The sequence below is a fragment of the Lactuca saligna genome, chromosome 3 (assembly GCF_052625555.1).
Source record: "Lactuca saligna cultivar CGN05327 chromosome 3, ASM5262555v1, whole genome shotgun sequence".
Taxonomy (NCBI): domain Eukaryota; kingdom Viridiplantae; phylum Streptophyta; class Magnoliopsida; order Asterales; family Asteraceae; genus Lactuca; species Lactuca saligna.
The window spans coordinates 38,602,749-38,628,312 of NC_136419.1; the positions used below are offsets into that span (position 1 = coordinate 38,602,749).

At 35.0% G+C, this 25,564-nt stretch overlaps 1 pseudogene; it reads right to left on the reverse strand.

Moving 5' to 3' along the window:
- Positions 1–15,568: 15,568 nt before the first annotated feature.
- Positions 15,569–18,475, reverse strand: LOC145035622 (G-type lectin S-receptor-like serine/threonine-protein kinase At2g19130 pseudogene; annotated as a pseudogene).
- Positions 18,476–25,564: the final 7,089 nt, after the last annotated feature.

The following is a 25,564-nucleotide window of genomic DNA, read 5'->3' on the forward strand; positions in this document are numbered from 1 at the left end:
TTTTTTTTAATGCATAATAGTTTTTAAACTCAAGTATTATGTATTTATTCTAAAAGTTTAGGTCATTTTTAGTGGCTAAATTTTTTTAGATGTTTAATTTTAATCATTATACTATGTTTAAGCTATTAATAGTCCCTGGATTTATTTAATGTAAAGTCCCAAAAATACTATGTAAAAAATTTATTTTTAAAACTATCAAAACTATCATTCATTCATTCCAAAATCCGTCAAAATGTGATAATATATAAAATAGCAATTAGAGTACAAATCATATGATAAAATGCAAAATATTGGTGGATATGGTGTTATCATGTCAGACCCTTCCCTTTTGAGCCAAACCATAAACATAATACTGACAGCATAAAGTTTATTGAGTTTCCCCAAAATACCCCTTAGAAACATACATAACAGCCGTAAACTAAACTGGGTTTATTTCACCCCCTAAGTCTATTTCAACTCCTTCGGTATCTTTCAACTGATATTGGATCTATTTTACCCCCAAAGTCTATCTCAACTTTATATCTCGGTCTAGTGGTACGGGTAGTCTCAGCGATGTTTTGGTAACCATTATATCCTGGTCTAGTGAGGGATTATCGTGAATCAGGAGGTTTTGGGTGAAATGCAAGTGCAAATCCGTGGATCTCGGGTTATGAGTTAAGTATCATGTTGGTTTTTAGGTGAGGTCTCGAGTTGGGAATCACGAGTGATTATGTACAATATTTTCTTTTAAATGTGATAAGAATTGGGGTATTCTTTTCGAGGGCATCCGTCGAATGTTTCAGAGGTAAGGAATGGATTCAGTTTTGATGTTAGATCAAGCCCTTGAGATTGTGTCTGGAATTGGTTCTATCTGTAAAGGGCGTCAAGATAAGTAAAGGCGGTATTATTGATTGGAACTCGTGTGTGGAGTCTCTTGTCATCCGAAGAATATGTTAGGTCACTTATAGTTTGGGTATGATAATCTCAGAGTAATGGTTTGACCATATTGTGCATCTCTTATCTGAGTCTAACCGTTGCAGGGATAAGTCTTCTACTCGAAGGATTATTTGCGTCTTCTGTCAAGTATAAGTGTTCCGCAACAATAAATTGTATATGATTCTATTTCTAGTGGGAACCTCAAGTTATTAGAAGTTGAGTAGTCAGTTGGGAGATAAGTAGAATGGATTTAGCAATGGTTCAATATGGGCGATCTATCAGGGAGTGAGACCATCTCGAGACTTCAGATTTTAGGTTGAGTAGACGTGGTTATTTTGCAAGGGATTATTTTTAGGTGGAGAAAGGATTCATTCATCTTCGGGTTGGAGAGCCATGCTAGGGTTGGTTTTGGTTGCCTTAGGAAGGTTGTGGTATGCTCGGGGTTGTCGCAATGTTGCTTAGGTTCTCTGGCGTGTCGTGGATGGTAAAGAATGATTTCGAGGATGAAATCTAATTTAAATGGAGTAGATTTGTAACGCCCTGTTTCGAATCGTTTCCCAATTTGGGCTAGTCATCAAGAAGTGGGTATCAGTAGACTTAGGATCCTTGAAGAATTGAGATTTGGACTCATTTGGAGGTGGATGATGTAATTTGGATGATTCGGGTGTTCGGTTTGTGTTTTGGAGCCAAAGGGCATTTTGGTAATATGATAGCTTGGGCTTTTATGGAAATTAGATGTTTTTTCGGGAAATTGTAAGTCATGTATGATTTGATTAAAGAGTAGATCTTCTTGTTACCTTTTCATAAATGTAAGGATCGTTGGAATCGGATTTATATCGAATAAGTTATGGCCTTCAGAGTGCTTTATGGTTTAAGGAGAAACCATAATACCCGGGGCGTACCTAAGGAGTATGCAGTGCGTACTGGTGCGAATAGTAGTATGTAAGGCGTAATGTGGTGTATGCTTAGCGTACTGCGAAGGAAGGATCAGGAGTGTCAGGCCTCATATGTTGGGCGTACGAGGAGTATGCGGGGCATACGAGGTGTATATGAAAACCCTAATTTATGATATTGTACCCTATATAAGCACTCTAAGTCTTTAGGGTTGGTCTCTTCACCAGCCTCCAAGTCCCCAAAACCCTACAAATCGTCCCTTAGCCTCCATGGTGGTGTTTTTGAGCTCATTGTGTGCATCTTGGTGTGTTTTGGTTCATATTCAAGAAGATGGAGTTTGGTGCAAGGTTGTGGATCAAGAAAGGTCTTGTGGATCATGATTCTCTACTTTATTTCTAGGTTGTTTGAGGTAAAAAGCTATAAACATGTTAATTAATCGCTTACTTCTATTATATATAAGTTTTGGTTCCTTTTTTGGCCCCAAGAATGAGATCTAGTGGTTTTATGCCACTCCAGGAGCTACAAGTTGCCAGGTTTGGTGTTTCCGGGGTTCTAGATTTATAAAGTTGTGTCCTTTAGGGTTTAACATCCCCCACCATTTAATGAAATTGAAGTGTTATATCTTGAAGTTGGCTCCTTTTGGGGCATGCAAAGTCACCAAGTTCGTGACTTTATGGTTATATACGTTTATTAAGAAGTAGATCTATGGTTTGGACTTATGGACTTAAGCATTAAGATCTTAATGAAGAGTTTGGCTTAATGGAGGAGTACATTGGGCATACAATTCTATACGCACAACATACAAGCCCAATAGCGTGTACGCTTAGCGTATAGCTGAGTACGCCCCGCGTACTCAGTTCGGTGGGATTTTGCATATTGGGCTTCAAGTTTGCGCTTTCTTTTGGGCTTAGGGTGTAACGCCCCGATTCTTAGGTATAGGTTTAAATGAAAGTTATTTGGTTTTGAGACTTACTCGATGATTTTGTTTCCTTACTCGTCGAGTAGCAGCCAGGTGGGATCGTGTATTTAGTGGCCTACTCGCCGAGTCCATAAAGGGACTCGACGAGTAGGAGCTGGCAGATGAAACCCTAAATCCCGGGGTTTTGCACCCTATTTAAGGAAGCATAAGCCTCCTTTGGCCTCTTTGCAGTCCATTAAGAGCTTAGAAAACCCTAACTCATTGGTGTTTCATCCTTATATGTCTAAAGCTTTGGAGAGGAGATCTTTTGTGAAGAAGACCTTAGAGGACAAAAGGCTAGGGCAAGGAGGTGTGGGAAATCCGGAATCTACCTCAGATAGCATCATTTGGAGGTATCAAATCGTCACCTTTACTTAATTCTTCTTCTAGACCTCTTTTGGTTGAGATCTATGATTTTTTATGGTTTGGTTGAGATGATAATATGGGACCCTTCTTGGGTTCTAGAGTCATAAAGCCCCGAATGTGGTCAAGTATGAAGCCTCTTTGAAGTATGAAACCCCATTGTGAGCTTGGATTTGAAATTTGGAGCCTTTGTAGCTGTGCATGCACATAAAGTTTGCAACTTTACGTGAAAAGCATGCTTTAGCAGCTTGGATCTGTAATTTGGAGCCACTGCATGGCTTAAAAGAGTCTGTAGGGCTTAAGGACTGAAGAAACGCGGCGGGTCGGAAGGTTGACTCGGCGAGTCTCATGAAGATGAGCCTGGACCCGATGAGCTGGATGAACAACTCGGCGAGTCCGATGAAGATTGCTGTAGACTCGACGAGTTGAATAAACAACTCGACGAGTTGGATGAGTTTCCCAAAATTATGTATGCATGTGTAACCGTCGAGTTGCAAGAAGGAAAAGTCGACGAGTTCCCTTAGGGTTCGATCATAAACTAATAGAACTCGACGAGTCACTCCTTGAGTCGGCGAGTGGACAAGTACTATTTCAAGGAACTCGGCGAGTAGTCGAGGGTACTCGGTGAGTAGTCAAGGGTACTCGGCGAGTTAAGGTCAACATGGATTGTTGACCTTGACTGATGGCTTTGATTTTGACGAGGGCTTGATTAGTTGATTGTTGGGGTACCTTGAAAGGTTGGGAACTTATGAGTATGATTATGCTATGGTATCAAGTGGTGGAGATTTTGACAGGGATCTGAGAGTTGGAGTTCATCTACCGAGTCGACATCTGCAAGGTGATTTATCCTCACTATATCAATAGGGTCTACAGCACCAAGGCCATCCCTTAAGTTGTTATTGTTATGATGTGCTACATGTGGTTATGATCTGTTAAATCAAAATCAGGATAGACAATATATTATGCTCTCATGATCCGTGGGGATTTGTATGTTGGTGACCTGATAGGTCGGTAATCTAGTTTCGAGGGATTTCTATGATCGATGATCAGTGAGATAGATATGTTTGATGTTTGTATATGCCAGTATATGTTAGTTATAGGCACTTGGATATTTGTTTTTTGGTTGGGTTGAGGCAGTCATGCTTTGTGCTAAAGGCCAACATACCCTATGAGTGGTCCGGGGAGACTGTAGGCCCACGTGGCGGTCCAGTTATGCCGAAGGCTCGAGACAGATTCAAATAGACTATAGGCCCGCATGGCGGTCCAGTTAGGCCGATGGCCCATTATGCATGTTGTTGATTGTCTGTTATTGATATGGTATTATCGGTGTGGTATTGGTATTTTGGGGGTAGCTCACTAAGCCCTTGGGCTTACAGTTTCAGTTTATTGTTTCAGGTACTTCAGGAGATCATGGCAAGGCGAAGGCGTGACCGTACCGCTCCTCATCCTTTTGATCTAGTTATCGGGACACTCTGATGAATAATGATTTGAAAATTTTTTGTAAACAAATACTATTTGGTTTTATCTATAATTGAAAAAGTTTAAATTTGTCATAAAATTTTTGGATGTTACAAGTTGGTATCAGAGCCTTGGTTTGAGTGAATTGGAGGACCACTAGTGTGAATCCAGTCTCAAATCAAGGGAATTTTCAGAATAAATACTAAAATGGTTTTCAAAATAAGGATGGAGGATGCAGAGGGTACGATCAGCTGGAGCCTGTAAGTAAACCCCAAAATACCATAAAGTTATTTGATATTATGATATGATAGAACAACATGCTAGTGCTAGGCTAGGAGTTTTCATGAATCGCATGATAAGATTTGCCTGATTATATGATGCCTGCTAGCCTAGGGTTTATTGTATATGGAGTTGACATCATAATTGTAGATGTTTAGTGTGTGCATCACGACTGTGTATAATTAAGACCTTATAGCCTGAGAATGTCTGATTCGACCTTAGCGTAGGATTGGATATTCGAAATTTTATTGGGTCCAACGTTATGTGTGGCTAGCATACACTATTACTGCATGGTTGGTGAAGGTTCCATGGATGTGTGAGCTGTGAAAAGCATAAACTTTATTTATAGATTCTATACTCCATAAGATAACCATTACCTCATGCATGGTTGGACCAAAACCATAAATACATGATTTTTATGAACAAGGCACCCCAAAACACCAATAGGTACAAACGAAATCTTATGCAGTAGCTTTTATTCACAAAGACCAACTCATGGGACCAAAATATGTTCAAAACCCTAAGTAACCTATATCTAAGCAAGGAATCAACAAGGTTAATACTTTATACCTCTTAGAGGCTGAAAATGATGGAAGGACTCTAGATCTACAAGCTCCTACTTGATCAATGTTGCTCTACAAGGCTTCTTCTCTTCTATATTCACCACATACACACACCAAAACACACACAATGGTCAATCTTTTAAGAAGTAGGTTAGGGTTTCGAGATAAAGCTCAAAAGAGGTAGTTAAGGCTGATAAGGATAGAGCCTTAGGGATATCAGGTGCTTAAATAGATTGTAAACCCTAAAAATTAGTATTTTCCCCTGGCTGACGTAGGCCCAACGTAAAATTGGTACGACCATCCTACCAAGGGCTAACCATGTGCCATGCATGCTTCAAAGTAGGCCTAGCGTACGAGTTCCTTATGCCAAATAAGAGAAAAAATAATTAGCTAAAGGGTTTACCTGACATATCGGTCGTTACATCAACCCTAATTAATAACCTGGGTAATAACCCATAATTAAGGGTCCAAATCATAAGCTATCTTAGTAAGGGTAAAAGACTATTTTTCCCTTCCTAATATTGACCCAACTAAACATAAACCAAACCCAATATGACCCAAGGCCCAAAAATGGCATACAAATGATTTCTGAGAGTACGCCATGCGTACCTCCCTACTACGCCGTATGTACTAGACTACAACGGAAAGAGAACTTGGGCTGAACTCGTTACACCATGCGTACCAAGAGGGTACGCCCGACATTCTCCCCTGCACCTAAAACTCATCATTAAGATTTTAATGCTTAAATACCATACATCCAATTCACAGATCTAACTCTTGGGGAGGTCTTAACTTATAAATTTGGAAACTTTAATCTTTTTCATGGCTTAATAGGGCCTAAAACCAAATTGTAGGTTCATAACTTCACCAAAGGACCAATAATTCAGGCATGGTTGGACTATAACCTCAAAGATTCGATTTTTATGCAATAAGGAATTCAAAACATCAAGAAATGCTAACCTAAGCTTTTGGAGCAACTTTTACTTATATGAGCCAACCCTTAGGACCAAAACATGCCAAAACCTAAGCTATACTAGATCTACGCAAGAGAATCATAAAGTTTGAGACCTTATACCTTCAAGAAGATGATGGGGAAGAGTAGAACCTGGATCTATGAGCTATGGACTCTAAGCACACCTTTTAAGTTCTTATTCTTCACTATAACACACCAAAAATCACACAAACCTTTGAGATTCTCACAAATGGAGGTAGGGTTTTGTAGGGGATGAAAGAGAGGGTGGTGGCTGATGGTAAGAAGGGTCTCCAAGGGATTAAGGTCCTCAAATAGGGTCCAAGACCCTAAAATTAGGGTTTGCATTCAGCACGAGTATGCCCTATGTACTCTAGGTACGCCCAACGTACTTGTAGAAACCCCATGTCCAAGTTTAATGAGTTATGTCCCCTCGTAACTCCCAATTACACACAACGTTCTAACACATTTGCAATATATATATATATATATATATATATATATATATATATATATATATATATATATATATATATATATATATATATATATATATATATATATATATATATAATCTTAAAAGAGATTACCTTGGAACCGAGCGTTACATTTAATTTTTCATTATAGTCACTATAACTGATGATAGCCGTCATTAAAAATAAAATAATGTCTTCAAATTTATAATTAATAATTGAAATTTTATTGGTGTTTTATTTTAGTCATTATATTTTTTTAAGTTACCATTAGTTATTGTAATTATTTAAAATTTATTATTTTAGTTACTCTACTTCAAATTATCATTTATAAAAACAATATATATATATATATATATATATATATATATATATATATATATATATATATATATATATTATTTTCTCCACAACTAAACTTGTTACATCAAATTATTTTAGATTAAATTATACGAATGATGCCTATGATTTAGGGTAGCCTACACATTTAGAGTAACTTAAAAAAAAAAATTCAAACGGTCCACATAGCTTTAAAAATATTAGAGTAAGTTATATAAATTGTCCCTCAAGCACGTGCCAAAAGGTAGGCACGTTTAGTCTCTATTTTCAAAAATTAACTCGGACCGTTCGTTGTTTGGTTTAAACTTGCTCGCTTCATCCCTAATATGCAGTTTTTTATGATTTCAGTCTTTGCCTAATCTGGAATAACCATTATGACCTTTGTGGGGTTCTTTTCCAATTAATTTAATGTTGTTATTATTATTATTATTATTATTATTATTATTATTATTATTATTATTATTATTATTAATTTTTAAAAAAATATGGCCTCAAACCTCAATGATGTTAAACATGAACTCAATGTCTCAAACGTCAACCCAATCTACCCTATTTATCTAGAAATACAACCACCGATAAACCACCTTGAAGTCAAAATCTTGCTATCACCTAGCACCACCTTGAAATACCTATTAGACCACCACCGCTGGACTACCAATGTATTTTCTCAATATATCTCTTACTCCCCTTATTTTTGCAACAACATCATCACATGCGACATCACTAACGATAACCCTTAGTTGGTTGATAAATGCGAAGCAGACACCCTAAGGTGATACTATTGATCTACAAAAGGTGTCGATTATAATCTTCTTTCTTCTCATGTGACCTATGAGTTCCGATTTACAGTTTAAGGTTCAGTTAGGATTCATTTGTAGGTTTAGGGTTTATTTAGGTTTGATTTCAAGTGTTTATTTGGTAAATTTGTGATGGTCTGGTGATTGAAGGTCGATTGAATAGGTAGTGATGATGATTGAAGAGGTGGTTACCATGATTGTTAAAGAATGGTTTATGGTGGTGATTGTGGTTGGTTTTGTGCAGGTAAGCAGCAAGGATTGGTGATGGTGGTCGATGGTGTGTGGATGTGAAAGATCGAGTATGCTCAAGAATCATATTAAAGTGATATTGCTAATTAACATATAATACTAAAGGGTCACACTAACAACAATTTGATATAATTGATTATTTATTAGAAATTGATTTTAATAAATATTCAAAAAAAAACTTTTATAATTAAATTGAAAATTATTTATTTCTAGGAAATAATAATTTTCATTCGTAAGTAACATTATATATAATTAATATGGTATGAATTATTAAGTTATGCACAACATTTTGGACTAGATAACTTTTTTTAACCAAAAAGTTAAACTTTATATTTTATAAATGTGGTTTATAAAATATAAAATGATTTTGTCTTCTTTTGCCTTTATAATAATCAAAATTTGGCTAGACAAAGGAGAGCATGGGCTCTTCATTTGTTTAATGAAAAGAACACTCCTCTAAAATAGACAAGCACGTACACTATGATTAAAATAAGGAGTGATGGTCATTTGATTAATTTATTCAAAATAAAGGCATGACATGAAGCATGGGGAACACATAGGCTTTAGGGGCATGGGTTCTTACAGTGTTAACAAGTTATGGACCAAAAATTTAGTATTTAAAGTGAGGATTTCATATCTCTTTCACTACTCATGCGAAAAATTATAACTATGTATGTATGTGTGTTTCTCTCTAGTTTTAGTTGACGACTTGAAGATCACACTTTTGCTTATGGTCTCTTTATGTTCATATTTTGATAAGAACATAAAGCTTAAGAGTCTTAGGATTTTTATGCAAAAGAACTAGCATTCTATACCAAGTTGATTCATTGTTGGTGTCTCTGAAGTTCTATATTCTTCCTCAACATCTAAGTCTCCCAAGAGGATCCAAAAAACTACAAAGGTTGTAATTTTCTCCGTCTTCTTCTTTGGTTGCTGTTTAATCTTTCTACAACTTTGCAAAAAGATCCTTGGTGGGTTTCACTTGTTTATGTTATTCAAAAAATGATAAGTCTTCCATTGCTAAAAATCATGTTTTTGAATCCCAACAATTGTTATCAGAGCCACCTTGCAATTTTGGTTAGATTTTTTTTTTTTGATTTTTAGAAATCTTAGTTTTTGAATAATATGGATAACTTGGTTTTGTATAAAAACAAGTTCATACATATTTTCTATCACAACTTTATACTTGTTATTTTATGTGACAAATATTCTAATGTATCTTTTGTCATTTAAAGTTGTCTTAGAAAAACAATGGTCGTTTGATGTATATGTTGATATCTATGATGTGCATAAACTAGACAAATTTTGTGAGTTTTTGTTGTGTTGATTATTTTTGTTATAAAATGGTTGTAATAATTTATTTATTCATATGGTATGTAATAAATTAAATATGTTAGTTTCTTGATTTATTTTTGTAAATTATAGATTAGTTGTTAGAAATAATTTATTATTACAAAAATGTAACAAGAGATGAAGTTGGATCCATTTTTTGAAGAAAAAAGAGTCATTTTCAAAGTTAAAATGTGTGCAGGATTTTCAGTGACAGCTTCTTAAACCCGTCGCTAAAGCTGTTTTCTAAAAGGCTATTGGACTTTTAGCAACATTTGCTGAATTTTAGTTTTCAAGAAGTTCTTCAAATCTTTTGCAAACAAATGATGTTTTCTCAAATGGGAGCTTCTACAACAACATTAGAAGAAGATTTTTGGTCCCTTAAAATCTCCTTTTAAGAATAGACTTCGTATTTTTGTGTTGGCTCACAAAAATGTCATTAGTTGGTTATATTTATTGACATATAATTTTATACAAGCTTGTGTTGTGTATTTTACACTTGACACGAACACGAATTCAAATTTAAGTTTCACCCCAATTTCGTTTCGTGTCATTATTTTTGTCGTGTCGTGTCAACAATTGCCACCATACTTATATACCTTCAACTCATCTATCCACTAATATTAATCCTTTCTCCATTCGAGAGCGTTTATATGTGAGAACTCTGAAATTTGGGTTTTTGACGTTGAGATGATGAACTTCTCTTTGGTGGGCTTTGCTCTTTTAAGAGGATGCATCAAACTCTTAGCAATTACTTGTTAAAAATAAAACAAATATATCATACAAATAAAACAAAAACCACTGCTTTGTAAAATTGTAATATGAAATTGTTTTTACAAATAGTATATCGTTTTATTGTTTTTAGTCAATCTGCCTTTTTTTTTTGTAGGTTACCATTAAGGATGCAAACGGGTTGAGCTCGAGTTTGGATAGGCTCGACTCAAGCTCGTTATATGAGGCTCGATTTTGAGCTCGACTCAATTTGACATTTCTTGTACAAAACTCGGATCGAGCTCATAAAGAATTATACAAGTTCGGATTGGACTCGAGTTCGAATGGTTTTTTTTATCTGATGTGCCTAAATAAGCTCAAGCTCGGCTCGAGCTCGTTACTAATATCCTAAATCCATAATTCTCCAAATATTTTTTATTTTAATATATAAAAATAATAATAAATTATATTTATATAAGGCTCGTTTAGGCTAGCAAGCCTAATCGAGCCTAGTAACATGGACTCGAGGTCGAGTACATTTAATAAATGAGCTTAATATTAAGTTCGAGCTCGGCTCGGAGCTCGTTTAAAATCGGTTTTGAGTCGAACTTTTAACGATCCGATTCCGAGTAGCTCACGAATAGCTTGGTTCGTTTGCATCCCTACTTACCATGTAACTTCCAGGTTACCAACCGTTGATTTGGCACTAGGCATTGTCGTTACTTTTTTTTGATGAGGTAGCATTGTCGTGACATTATGATATTGCTCATCTGATAATGTGGTATGTAGGATGATGAAATTGAAAAAAAAACATAATACTTTCTTGCAGTTTTGTGTACTATTAAAATGTTAAATTTACATCTTTTATCTCCAGCGAGATTTGAATCCTTAACATTTAGTTGATAACACATTTCGGTCAACTACCGATACTGCTAAAAGACATTTGGTTAACATATATGTCTATAGTTGTTTCATAAATCTCTTTTACAAATCAACTTATTATTTTTATGAATCTTTTAATGTTGGCTCAGAGGTAATAATCTGTATTTTATTTGATATTATCCGTTTTAAATATACCAAAAGGTTAATTAATTCTAAGCATTTAAGGTTTTGTAATTTTCATTTTCATGTCATTTTTTATATTATTTTTATTTTATTTCATGAAAATCATTATTCGTGTCTATGATGATCATACTCAATTAAGTTTTAATATTTAATTATTTATAACTATTGCAAAAAAATAATTGTAAGTTATGTCTATATGAAACGTACAAAAAATATAGAATTATTAAATATGTTACAATGATGATAAAAATCTACTAGTTGGAATGTGTACATGAAAGTATTAATTAGCAAAATGTTAGTAAAGAACGTTATGAAATAGAGTGTAAAACATGAGTTACATGATATTGTAAAGAAAGAATGCCTGAGTTACGAATATTAGTGTATAGTTATATAAAAGATGATGAAATTGGATAATGTCACCCTTATGATGTTATTCTATGGAAATGCTTAGTACGGAAATTGAATCAAGACATCAAGTGATATGTATTATGTAATGCATCATATAAATGAAAGAAGCATGAAAAATGGACACTTGGATGTCACAAATGAAAGCATGCAAACTTGGAAAGGCTTATGAAATGTAATCTTACAAATGGAAATTAGTACTTGAAAAGACAAAGCATGATTGAAATAAGTAAAGTAAAAATACTTGGATATGTATTATTATGAAAGTGAACTTAGAAACTTGAGTATTACTTAAGAATGCTTAAAGTATGCATGTAAGCGAGTCCCGCACCAGATCAAAACTGAAAAAACCGAAAACTGAATAAACTATAAACCAAGAACCGAAAACCGGACAAAATAACACTATTCAGTTTCAACCGGTTCGATTCTACTAAGAAGTGTGCTATCTAAGAAGGTGTTTCGAACCAAAACCGGACCTAAACCGAAAAACCGAAAACCGAATAAAGTGTAAACTAAGAATCGAATACCACTATTCGGTTCCAACCTATTCTGGTTCGGTCTTTCGATTTAAAAGTTCATCTTAAAGTTTGACAAAAATGGTTGAAATAGATAAAATGAGAAGTACAATGTTAATTTTGGACATGAAAATAAAAGTTCGCAAGTAATACAAAACTTGAATACTATGATTCCTTATTATAGAAAAGTGCTAGAGAAAGAAATAACAATGTTTGGGCTAAGAAAATAAGTATTTCAGTTAAGCCTAAAAATGACCAAAAATATTAAACAAAAAAGTTATTGTTTTTACACATTCGAGAACATGACTCTTGAATGAAATTGTAATGATACTTATGTAATGTGGAAAATATTTGTCAACAAAAAATGTGGCTGTCTCCCATATCTTCTACGCTGACGATCCACTATTTCTTGGAGAGTGGTCACGATCTAATCTCAAAAATCTAGCTCGTATCCTCAAGTGCTTCCATGTTTCTTCTGGCCTCAAGGTCAACTTCCACAAATCTAAAGTCTTCGGGATTGGAGCTACCTTTCAAGAAACTTCAAACTGGGCAAGTATTTTAGGTTTTGAGGCGGGTACACTTCCATTTACATATCTTGGGGTACCTATCGGTGCTAATATGAACCTGGTTAAGAACTAGGATCCAATGATAATTTTTTTTTTCAAGCAAAGCTCTCAACTTGGAAAGCTAAATCACTGTCATTTGGGGGCCGGTTAACCCTCGTGAAATCCGTATTGGGTAACTTGCCTACATATTATTTGTCAATTTTCACGACTCCAACTGGAGTTGTTGATAAGATTGAGAAAATACGCAGGAAATTCCTGTGGGGAGGGAATGATGAGAAAAAAAAGATCCATTTGGTCTCATGCGACAAGGTGATCGCTTCCAAAGAAGTCGGAGGCCTCAGGGTCAGATCTATAAGAGCACTTAATATCGGACTCATAGTAAAATGGTGGTGGCGACTTAAAATGGATCCGTATTCATTATGGTGCAAGGTTGTGACAGGTATACACAATCTTGAGAACAAACCTAAATTTTATTTATCAAATAAAAATGTCCCAGGGGTATGGAACAACATTGAAAACGCAAAGAAGGATCTTCAAAAGTATGGAATCCATGTCAAAGATATTTTCAAACAGTTGGTAAGATCCGAAAACAACACATCATTTTAGCATGATATTTGGAGTGGGTCAGAAAACTTTAGATCTAAATTACCGATCTATATGCTATCGAATCAAATAAACAATACACTGTTACCCAAAAGGTTACTGACAATGGAAATACGTGGTGTCGGAAATCATGTCCCCTTGCTTTAGGACTATCCCATGAATTAAGCTTGTTGTACAGTGATATAATCTCCTACCCACTTACGCGTGGAGATGATCAATGGAAATGCAACTTGGCGATGGATGGTAAGTACAAGGTGGAGGTCTTAAGGCGGAAACTAGACCATAAATTGCCTCAGGTAGCAAATCCCATTGTTGTATGGTATAAAGAAGCTCCTATCAAAGTTCTAGGATTCATACGGAGGGCAACTATGGGTCGTATCCCTACAACAACGGCTTTGGCGCGTCGTGGTATCACCATCTCTTCCTCAACATGTGGTTCATGTGTCGGATCAGATGAACATGCGGACCACCTGCTAGTTAGTTGTCCATTTGCAGCCTCTATCCGAGAGAAGATACTTAGTTGGTGTGGAGTAACTTCCCCCCTCTTTCAATGGTGTTTGCGATTTCGTCCAATTTGCTACCACATGGGGCAAGTGTCCAAAGAAACGAAGGAGATTTATTGTCATATGTTACTATCTACTATGAGGGATATGGAAATTCAGGAACGACAGAATTTTCCGAAGCAAGGTCACAAGTCCTAGCAAGGGGGCTGAACTAATAAAGTCATTCAGGTTCCTATGGATGAAATTTAGAAGGGGAAAATGACTTAAAAGCCCAACGAAGTTTCCAAACTGTTTAAAAAACCTCAATAATGTTTTGCCTGTTCAAAAAAACCCAACAAACTTAACATTTTATCTAAAAAGCCTAACTAAGTTACACTTTCTCGAAAATCAAATAAGAGAAACAGATGACGTGACTTATTACCGTATCGGAAAAATGACTTGTTAGACCAACGGAGTTTCCAAAACGTTTAAAAAACTCCAATCATGTTTTGATTGTTCAAAAAAAAAACCAACGAACTTAAACAAAACAAAATTGGAATTTTCTGAACGGTTTGAAACTTTGTTGGACATTTTAAACAAAATGTTAAGTTCGTTAGGTTTTTTTGAATAGACAAAAAATGATTGGGGTTTTTTGAATGGTTTGGAAACTTCGTTGGGCTTTTAAGTCATTTCCTCAATTTAGAAGCTCAGGCGGTTTTTGTAACTGGGATGAGTGGAATACATCTCCTTTCTCTTTTTTGTAATGTCTCTTTAACTTTTCATGTTTGTTTCGTTTTTGCCCCTCCCTTGCCACTTGCTAGGTTGGGTATCTTTATAATATATGGCCGTTTTCTAAAAAAAAATGTGGCTCAATTAATGAAATAACAATAAATAGGTTAAGGTTGAATTTATTTTGGAAAAAATAGATCTAAAATGGAAAAGAAAAATGCAAAATCTAGGGTCTTTAATTTATGGAATATTGGTAACGGGTTCCAATGTTCCATTGCTGAAATAACAAAAGAATATGTCAAAGTTGAGTCTTTTTTGAGGGGAAAAAAACTATTAGATGAAACGGAAAAAAATAAGGTATTTTATGAAAAAATAAGGTATTTTATGAAATAAACAAATTTCTTATTTACATAGTTTATTAGATTAGTGAGCTAGGCTCCGGTATAAATTACGAATCCCTATATCGTTTTGTCAAGAAAATACATTTACAGTTTTCAATAGTTGTAAATATCTTAATGCAAAGAAAAACAGTTATTGCTCTAGATCAGCTCATATAGTCATATTCTATTCATAATAACGGTGATCAATTTGCAACAAAAATGTCAATGACTCCAACGATACGTTTTCTCTGGTGAATGTAACAAACAACGAAAGACTTTCAAGAAAATGAGCTCACTGTAAATGAACTGAACTGAACGAACACGAACGAGACTTGTTGATATTCGTTTGTTTAAGTTAGCCGAACAAATAAACGAACACAAACGAACAAACGAACGAGTTGTCTTGTTCATGTTCGTTCGTTTAACAAATGACATTGTTTATGTTCATTCATTTATATTCGTGAAAATGTTAAACGAACATAAATGAACAAAAATAAAAAAAACATAATTGAAGATACATGAACATAAATGAACATATAATACATTAATGTAATCAAACACAATTAAGCATATGTGAACATAAAATTAGCTTATATGAACGAACATAAACAAACGTAAACGGACAACATAAATGAACGTTCACGAACCTAATTGAACGAACGAGAACATTATTCATGTTCGTTCGTTTAATTAAACGAACGATAATTTGTGTTAATGTTCGTTAGTTTATTAAATAAATAAACATCAATGAACTTCCCACCGAACGATTCAAAAACAATTTGTTGAACGTTCAGTTCATTTACAACTCTAACTAAGAGGAATTGTTGTGTACTTGTGAACTCTCATTGGAGGATGAATCCATTAAGAAAACAACACGATTTTCCTTATCAACAAATGAAGTGAAACATTGGGGAATCGGAGGCATGTTCACATCCAAAACCCCTTCAAGAATCTGTTCCACCATACTCATTGATGGTCTACTCTCTTCCTCGTATTGGATACACCAACATGCGATTTTGCAAACTTTTGTGACTTCTTCAACACTAGCTTCCCCATTTAACCTATTGTCTAGCAACCTAAGGATATCACCTCCCCCAACAAGAACATCCGCAACCAAACTAGGGAAGAACGTACTTTTTGAGTCTTCACAAGGCACTACATTTCTCTTACCATAAACCAATTCAAAAAGCATCATTCCATAGCTATAAACATCCGCTTTGGCTGTGACAGCCACCCCTGATAACCATTCTGGAGCTAGATATCCTCGTGTCCCTCTGATAGTCGTCAAAACCCTACTAAAGTCTCGACCAACAAGCTTTGCTAAACCAAAATCAGCAATTTTTGGACAGAATTCGGCATCTAAAAGTATGTTTTCTGGCTTTATGTCACAGTGAATGATACAGTCTCTGCACTTCTCATGAAGATAAACCAAGCCTCTTGCAATTCCAAGTGCAATCTGATACCTCGTTTTCCAATTTAGAGCTTGTTTTCCATAGTGTATATGGGTATTTAGAGAACCATTTTCCATGTAATCATACACCAACAACTTTTTTTTACCTTCAGCACAGAACCCACGAAGGCGTACAAGATTAACATGTTGGATGTTACCGATTGTGCTGACTTCACTTCTGAATTGCTTCTCTCCTTGGTTGATGCCTTCAAGCTTTTTCACTGCCACAGTGGACGAATCATGCAATACACCCTTGAAAACCGAGCCAAAACCACCTCCTCCCAATTTGTTAGAGAAATTTTTGGTGGCTATTTGTAAATCTTTGTATGCAAAAGCCACCAATGATCCCTCCATTGTCGTCTTTCCAACCCATATCCTCTTTCTTCTATACATTAAAATCAAACTTACACCCCAGACCAAAACCACACCTGCCATGCACACAACAACAGCTCCCATGGTGACCAGATTACTCTTCTTATGATGTGGAAGATCTTTAGAAGCAACTTTGACATACATTGTTTTCCCTCTACCATCTTCCAAGAGGTTCAAGAGATCTCCATGCCAAACCAAACACTGATTATCGACAAAAGCATAAGCATTACAGGAGCAATTGTTCAAACAGGTTGTACCACATTCTCCAGCACTCCCAAATGCCACAGAGTTATGTGGAGGCAGTTTCTTCACTGTAATCATGATAAAATCAGGCTTTTCTTCAATTCTTCCACACTGCAAATCAGTTTTTCTCACACACCCACCGGAGAAGTCACTCTGATTCCAATCACTCTCTGATCTTGGCTCGAAAGCAGTCAAGCAATTACATAATGGAAATTCAGTCTGTCTGCAAGTACCAAAAGCCCCACATAAACCATAGATGTCACACACTTCTTTTGGTTTAGACCAAAACATAGCCCACTCTGCTGTAGATTCCGACCATACTTGTTGCTGAAGTTGACCAGAGACATCCAATACTAATCTAGATATAATGGCAGGATTATACAGAGAATAAGTGAAAGAACTCTCATTCTCATTCATATGGTAGCTGAAATTATAAATGTAAGCATAACTCATTTCAGGCACCAAGTCAAATATTTTCCCATTCCAAGACCCACTTGTCCAATATTGCTGGGACCCATTCCATTTACTTACGTACTCTTTAGTAGACGAGTGAAGCTCAAGAGAAAACAGCCCTACAGCAGGATCTTCATAACTTTTCCATGATGTAAGCAGCCGACTCTTATTCTCTTTATTATCATAAACAAGTTTAGCACCAGGCAACCAAGTATGAGTTGGGTGATCAAAACTTTGCCAAAAAGGTTCAATTGAATTTGAACCGGAGTCTCTCAAAACTAAGTTACCATTATCAAGAATAACAGCTGTTGCAGAGTTCAAAGTGGTGGTGGTGGTGGTTGTGACATTTGTGGACCAAATCTGCAACTTGGATTCATTCAAGAGCACCAAATTACCATCAATGATTTTTAATTCTGAACGGAATCTATCAGAGATGGGTGTTTCTCTGTTTGCCACCCAAACTATGGTGTGAAGATTGAAATGGAGCTTCTTATAATACCATATGCCTATGTAATACTTGGAAGAGTTACCTGCTTTGAAGAAACCAAGCTCAAACTTTCCACCTTGGGATATGATTGTGTGGTCTCCAGATAGAGACTGGCTTGAAGATATGATGTTGGCTTCAGATGAGAGATTAATGGTCAGAGAGAAACAAAAACACAGGAGGTGAAGAATCCTCGCTAAGCTATTACTTTTTGAGAAGAACATGACCTTTGCAAGATTTAGACAAGGAGATAGATAAAGAGAGAAAGAGAGATGACAAATGTTATCATATGCAGAAACATATTATGAGTATTGGGTATTTTATAAATGACAGTGGAGCTCTAAGATGAAGTTCCTAGGAGGTCAAACAGGATTGGCTGCTAGTCAACAAAAAGAGTACTCGATCTGGATAGGAATACTTCTACAGTTCTACTTGCTATCACAGACATAAATATACACAACTTGACAAATGTTTTAAATAATATACACAACTTGACAATTAAATGGTTCATCAACCACCTACATTTCATACTTTTTTTCAAGTCACATACACCCCTTTCAATCACAGACATAAATACAAAGTCAAAATTTTTAGATGGTGGGACTTGAAATCTTGTCTTCTTCATCAGTTCCACGCAAAGTTATATACCAAAGACTGTGAGTAGATGTTTATCATTAAAGGGGTTAAGACATTTGACTCTCTAGCATTAACTCCCCACCTAGCTACCTCTATTTATTTTGATCCATGCAAAGTTATATACCAAAGACTGTGTAATGGTTATCACATTATTCCTTCATAACGTTTACCAATAACTTGCAGTAGCATTCATCCTGCCTACACTAACATGTATGTGACAAACGAAAATGGAACAGATTACATTATCATATTCTTCAGTTGCATGAATTATATCAAATCCAAACCAGACTTAACAGGGAAAGGATAGCCATCAATGGCTATAACTTCAACCATCGTTTCTAAGGAAGACCACAAGGAAACCAAATATAACGAGCATCATTGTCCAATTTCGAGAATTCGAAGCAAGAGTAGAAAAGTTGACCTTTCTTCCAACGAGGCCATAAACCAACGGTATGATTAGCGTGAAGATGAATTAAGAAAAACGCTTGACTTCCTTCAACACATGCATCCATTGATATCATTCCTCTCCGTTCGACAGCAGTTATTTATTTATCTTTTGAGAATTCTTATGAAATCTAGGGTTTAAACGTTGAGACGGTGCAGTTGGCGGGTTTTGTGAAAGAACTATGGAAATAGTTATTTATTTTAGAGCATTTTTTAATTATTGATTCGTTACTTATTTTCAGGAGAATTTCCTTGATAAACATCTAAACCAAATCTATTTTTTTATAATTTTTATTATATAACAATTTTTTTTTTTATATTCTTAAATTATTATAATTAAAACTAGCTGAGTTACCCGCGTTGCGGGCCAGATGTGTATTTTTTTTTGTCTAAGTCATTAAACACATAGAGACATTCAAAAGAAGAGATAAAAAGAAAGAAATTTTTTTTTTTTGTTTTTTGGTCTCCCTAATATGCAGTTTCTCCACAAAGATGATTTTGAATTGTATTCTATTTGATGAGGCATCTCTTTAATTCTATACCTTGAAATTGTAGGGTCTATACTTCCTTTTATGACATCCTCTTCATTCATATATGCATCTAGGCTGAAGTCAGCTGCCTCGAACACATCGTCCGAGATAACCCTAGAGCTGCAAAGAAGAGTACCAAGACCAAAGCTGCAAAAATTTTTTAAATAAATTTATAAAAATAAAAAATACATCAAATTTTAAATTCGGATATCAAAAGTAAAAACTAACCTAGGAAAAAGATACATATTGGTTCCATAGTTACAATGGCCAATATGTCTATTTCTTACATGAATAAAATATATAATTAAAGACTTCCACTTACGAAAAGAAAATAATAAGAGAATTAAAAGAAAAGCCAATTTTCACATCAGAAAATGGGCTTCCACTTGCAAAAATAATGATATCTCCCACAATAGAAAATGTTTCTTCAAGGGTGCATTCGGCTGTCATAAAACAAAAAAACAATACATCTAAGAAATTATTTTTAAAAACTAATATTATCTCTCACAATGCAAAATGCTTACGAGTGATCATTGAATTAACATTGCAAATATTGGTCATCTAAGTGCTTCTAATACCTTCACATTCAACACAAATTAACTAACACATTTTCTTACAAAAAAAATTATTTGGGTTTAGGGATTAGCGTTCACTATAGTAATTAAATTGTAAAGTACACCTCTTTAGAAAGCAACTTACTAAATAACTTATTAATCTTCTTGTAAGATGCTGAGGTAATAAAGAACGCAAAGAGTATTGTTTAGCAACGTGACATACCCTGTAGGATTCATCTTTAGAAATTATGTAATGTAAGGAATAATGTCTCTTTATATTTGAATGTGATTGAAAACATCAATAGGTTTATTACAAATAACATCCAGAACATCTAACCTCAACACCTATTCACAACATAATAATATTTAATGTTTTCAAAAAAAGTAATAAACCATAACACAAACCTAAAACGGAAAAGAAACTACTATCTTTTAATGACAGAAACAAATTTTAATAATTAAATTCAAGAGATAGCAGTCTATTCACACAAAAAACACAACATCACACATAAACATATACAACAACCTGATGAAATGAAGAGTCATGCTACCTGAACATCTATTTAATTGGTTATTCCTACATACATCATCTTTTTAGAGCATGAACTTTGCTTAATCCTGGTTTCTGCATAAAATAGTTGCATGATAAAAAGTGAAAGATTACATTAATAATCACATAAATGTTAAAAAAATGAGAAAATTAAAAAGAACTAACATGTGGAGATGATGTATCCTTCATAGCCACCTATAAAACAATTTGTTTACAATAGAAAACAAAAAATAAAATAGTTAATTACAGATGGTAATAGTTCAACTTCAATTGTTTACTTGTATAATTAGAATCAGTGAAATGAGAATCCTACCGGTACCAGATGTTTGGAGTGAATATGAAGGTACAACCCTACTTCATGAAAGTTTTCGTCTGGCTGTTGTTGCCAGCTTCCTTCATAACCTATCAAAATCATACGGAGAAACATATATAAATATATATATATATATATATATATATATATATATATATATATATATATATATATATATATATATATATATATATATATATATATATATATATATATATATATATATTAGAGTTGATGCAAAATTCATTTTGATGTTGTTTCAGGTGAAGTATGTAGTATCAGTCGATCATGCTCCTCTTTATATTATATATATATATATATATATATATATATATATATATATATATATATATATATATATAATATAAAGAGGAGCATGATCGACTGATACTACATACTTCACCTGAAACAACATCAAAATGAATTTTGCATCAACTCTAATAACAAATGTGAGGAAAATATGATTCGTCAGTATCATAAAGAAGACAAATTGTACAACATACTTATTGCTACCCACTTCTTACATCTTTAACTTTCCTCGTGCGATATGCCTAGTTAATGTTGCATTTCAAGTACAGATGTTACAGATATTTGCAATCCTTGTCTAGATCTGTGTGTTGTTATGTAGTTGAAATGGAATTGTCGAGCTAAAACAATCTATAAAACAAATAGAGAATCATTTCCCAGTTTCCCCATGAAACTATTGGTTTGATCAGTGTGGAAGAAGTAAAAGAGTTAATGAATCGACAACAGCAATGTAAACATTGAGATAATTACACAAAAAATATACGCACCCAATTAAAAGAATTAATGAATTGACAACAACAGTGTAAACATTTAGATAATCACACAAAAAATATACCCACCTTTTTTGACCTGTGTGTAAATTTCCCCACAAAAGAGGTAAAGAACCTTTCCCCCTCCGTCTTTCTCTCTTCTTCTTACCAACTATGATTTTTTGCCTTGACGTTACAGGTCTTCCAGGAGCACATACATTGTCCCAGGTCTGTTTTGGGACCACTCCCCTCAGTCTTGTTTTCTATTTATTTTGCTTCATGAGGTTTTTGTTTAGCAGCTAAGAATTATTATGAATTTAACTTTTTTCTTTCTTGGAGATTCACACATATCGAAAGCTTGGAAATTACCTTAATATTATCAAGTATTTCTGTTAGTTAAAATGTCTGGGATATATGATAGATTCAACAACGGTCTACCAAAGCTTAACATCACCATTGTTTCCATGTATTTGACATTGTCTCTACGAAACCCAAAAAAAATCCAAATTTAGATCAATAAATATAAACTTAATATTCGTCAATGTGGTATTTGACATCTATTGGTTGAATATATGGCAAGAAAAAGACCTGTTTGTAGATACTTGAAGGTGTTTGGTATAAATAATATATATGTAAGGAGGCTATTTTGGTCTTTTGCAGGAGGTCGATCCCACTGTGGAGGCCGAAGAAATTGGTATTTCAGATGGAATGGAAGGTATTAGATATTGATGTATTTCAGCATGTGTATCCTATAGAATCTTTCACATATTGTAAAGATATTGTAGATTATATTGCCTAATTTGAAGGCACTTACAAATTGTATTTATTCAGAAGATAATGAAAGCAGAAAAACGATTCCAAAACCTATTCTTTTATGGTATCGGAGCTCAAATCAATATTCTTCTAACCCTATTCTTTTATGGTATCAGAGCTCAAATCAAAACCTATTCTCATCTCTACCTTCCACATCTTCTCTCAATGGATCTCCACCCTTCTTTCACTGTTACCAACATTCACAACTTCATTCCCATCAAACTCGATATGGAAAACAGCTCCTACACCAACTGGTCTGAACTCTTTAAGATTCATTGCAGGGCTTTTGAAATCATCGACTTCATCATGCCCCCTACATCTGCTAGCTTGTCTTCTGAAAAAGAAAAAGAAAAAGCACAGGACGATCTTCAACTTCATCCCCGCCTCAATCCCCTAGTTCTTCAGTGGATCTATAGTACCATCTCCCACGAACTTCTTCACACCATTCTTACTCTTGACTCCACTGCTGCCAAAGCCTAGTCAGCCCTTGCAAACATCTACCAAGACAACAAAAATTCTCGGGCTGTTTATTTGGAACAGAAGCTGACCACCACCCGCATCGACAGTTTCTCTGATGTTACATCCTATTGTCAAGCCATGAAATTACTTGCGGATCAACTTGCTAATTTGGGAGCTCCAGTCTCTAACAAAAGCCTTGTCTTACAAATCATTGCAGGTCTCTCCGAGAAATACGATGGGATTGTCATGCTGATTCAACAATCTGATCCCCTTCCAAATTTCTATGATGTCCGATCCAAGCTTATTATGGAGGAAACCTGAAAGTCCACCCAAACATCCCACACGACTTTGATCTCCACTGCTAATCTGGGAACCACACCTTTTCCTCAACCTTGGTCTGATAGTGGCAGGGGCCGTGGCAACTTCCACAACTGGGGACATGGATGTGGTAAAGTACGAGGCAACAATGGGTGGGGTCGTGGCTCACAACATCAATACCAACATCAGAGGTCGTTTTCTCAAACTCATGGACCTCCTTCTCCTTGGAACAACTTCCAACAACAACAATATCTCCAAGGCAATTCTTGGTCGGTCCCATCCTCACAGCCACCATATGGACAACGCCCTGATATGGGCTATCCCACCTTGCCCTCACCCGACAATGCCACAAGCTACAAGACCAAGGACATCAGCCCCTCAAGCACATGTTGGATTCTTGGTCCTAATCCCCCTTCTTCTAATGACAACTACGGTGTTGGCCACACTCCTACGGATATCAAGCAAGCTCTACACACCATTTCCCTCAACCCTCCGGACAAGAACCGATACATGGATACCAACACCACATCCCACATGAAAACAACTCAGGTATTATCTCGTCTTATTTTAACAATAATACATTAAATGATATCATGGTTGGTGACGGTTCTAGAATACCTATACATGGATCCAGCCATACCATCTTAAAACCCCCTTTTCCACCTCTCAAACTTAACAACATTCTTCACTCTCCTCATCCCATCAAAAAATTATTATCAGTTCGTTGATTCACAACCAACAACCAAGTTTCCATTGAACTTGATGCTTTTTGTTTTCTTGTGAAGGAATACCGGGCGCGGACACCTATACTTCGATGTAACAGCATCGGAGATTTGTACCCGCTTCTTCCCTCTTCAATTCAACACTACTAGAAAAACAGCCTTTTACGAGGCTCATTGTGCGTCGTAAAACGCTCAGACGATGCGCAAATGCGTATCAAGGAAGACCCTGTCATAAAGAGAGACGACGTGCTTTTGCACGTCGTCTATAGACGAAGCGCATTTACGACGCGCGGTTATGACACGCACTGCGTATCAAGGAAGGCCCTGTCATAAAGGAAGACGACACGCATTTGCATGTCATAACCTTACGACACACGTGTTTATGACACGCAATGCATATCAAGGAAGCCCTTGTCAAGAAAGGTCATGTCATAAATGAAGACGACACACATTTTTGCGTATCGTAGTTAATTTTTTTTTTTTTAAAATTATTTATAGATTCACTGATTTTTAAATTAAATTTGCATTTCATGTCTCCTAATAGAAAATAAAATACCATATACAAAAAATACAATACATTGCACAAAATTTAATGTCATACAAATAGTTGTTCCATGGAAAGATAAAATAAATCAATAGACGTAACACAAATTTACAAACTAATAGTTCTAATAACCTAATGTGTGCCTCACTGTAAACAAGATATGTGCTGATTTTTTTAAATGTGTGCCTGACTTGTCTCCAATCTTCCTTAATAACACCACTCAAGGACTCTAAATCTATGAAGTTAGTCACAGTATCTATATTGCCTGCAAAAAAACATAACTACAAAATAAGTTTTGTCTAGGACAACAACGTTGCCAAACTAGTAAGCATAATACAAGTATAAATATATAATACAACAAAAAGTTGAGTAATTTTACAAAACAATCCTTCAAGCTGTTATAAAGAATAATGACTTTACCATACCAGTAGCATCTATTGTTGAAGATGCAACAGGAAGCATAGGATTTGTATAGTCCTTGTGTAAGACATTGATCAAGGCCTAATGATGCCATTGATCAAGGTGGATAATGTAAGCACACTTACTAATTTTCTTTGAATTACCTAGAAACATGTAGAAACATAATATTTAAATAAATAATGACATTTTATCTAAAATGACAAAATATGACCCTCAATAGTAGCATAAATGGTTCATTTTCCTATAAATAAATAAATAAATAAATATATATATATATATATATATATATATATATATATATATATATATATATATATATATCATAAGTTAGCATCATGTTATTTGAGTATTTCCAAAATTGGTAAGCTACCAAATTAATTAAAAAAATAAACATAAGAAATTTCATTTGTTTTGGTTGAAGGTTATTCACATGACCTTTA